Raw genomic sequence first — 1,599 nt, 5'->3', positions numbered from 1 at the left:
AGAGAAGAGTTAACACCACTACTACTAAAGGTATTTCAGAGCATAGAAAAGGATGGAATACTCCCAAACTCATTCTATGAAGCCAGTATAACCCTGATACCAAAACCAGGTAAAGACACCACAAAAGAAGAAAATTACAGACCAATATCCCTCATGAACATTGATGCAAAAATCCTTAACAAAATTCTAGCCAGTAGAATTCAGCAACATATCCAAAAAATAATTCACCATGATCAAGTGGGATTTATACCTGGTATGCAGGGATGGTTCAACGTTAGAAACACAATCAATGTAATCCATCTCGTAAATAAAACAGAAGACAATAACCACATGAGCTTATCAATTGATGCAGAAAAGGCATTCGACAAAGTCCAACACCCATTCATGGTAAAAACTCTCAACAAAACAGGAATAGAATGGAAACTCCTCAATATAATTAAGGGCATTTATAGAAAGCCAACAACCAACATCATCCTAAATGGAGAGACTTTGAAAGCATTCCCCTTGAGAATGGAAACCAGACAAGGATGCCCTTTATCACCACTCTTATTTAACATTATGCTGGAGGTCCTAGCCAGAGTAATTAGGCTAGAAAAAGAAATAAAGAACATCCAAACTGGTAAGGAAGAAGTATAAGTATCTCTGTTTGCAGATGATATGATCTTATACACAGAAAACCCCAAAGAATCCACAAGAAAACTACTGGAACTTATAGAAGATTTCAGCAAAATTTCAGGATACGAGATAAACATACAAGTATCAGTTGGATTCTTTTACACCCACAAAGAGAACCTCGAAGAGGAAATAGCCCCCAAGAAGATAAAATACTTAGGAATAAATCTAACCAGAGACATAAAAGATCTATACAATGAAAACTACAAGACACTACAGCAGGAAACCAAAAGAGACCTGCATAAGAGGAAAATCATACCTCGCTCATGGAGAGGTAGACTCAACATTGTGAAAATATCAATTCTACCCAAAACGATCTACAGATACAATGCAATCCCGATCCAAATTCCACAAGCATTTTTTAATGAGATGGAGAAACAAATCACCAACTGCATATGGAAAGGTAAGAGGCCCCGAATAAGTAAAGCATTACTCAAGAAAAAGAACAAAAGTGGGAGGCCTCACACTACCTGATTTTAGAACCTATTATACCACCATGGTAGTCAAAACAGCCTGGTACTGGTACAACAACAGATACATAGACCAATGCAACAGAATTGAGAATCCAGACAAATTCATCCACCTATCAGCAGCCAATATTTGACAAAGGCCCAAAGTCCATTAAATGGGGAAAAGGCAGTCTCCTTAACAAATGGTGCTGGCATAACCGGATATCCATCTGCAAAAAACTGAAACAAGACCCATACCTCACACCATGCACTAAAACTAACTCAAAATGGATCAAAGACTTAAGTATAAAATCGAAAATGATAAAGATCATGGGAGGAAAAACAGGGACAACGCTAGGAGCCCTAATACATGGCATAAACACAATACAAACCATAAGTAACAATGCACATGTACCAGAAGAGACATTAGATAACTGGGAGCTCCTAAAAATCTAACACTTATGCTCATCAAAAGACT

The sequence above is a fragment of the Trichechus manatus genome, unplaced genomic scaffold (genome assembly GCF_000243295.1).
Source record: "Trichechus manatus latirostris isolate Lorelei unplaced genomic scaffold, TriManLat1.0 scaffold00006, whole genome shotgun sequence".
In the NCBI taxonomy this organism is placed as follows: domain Eukaryota; kingdom Metazoa; phylum Chordata; class Mammalia; order Sirenia; family Trichechidae; genus Trichechus; species Trichechus manatus.
This window is presented reverse-complemented; position numbering follows the sequence as displayed.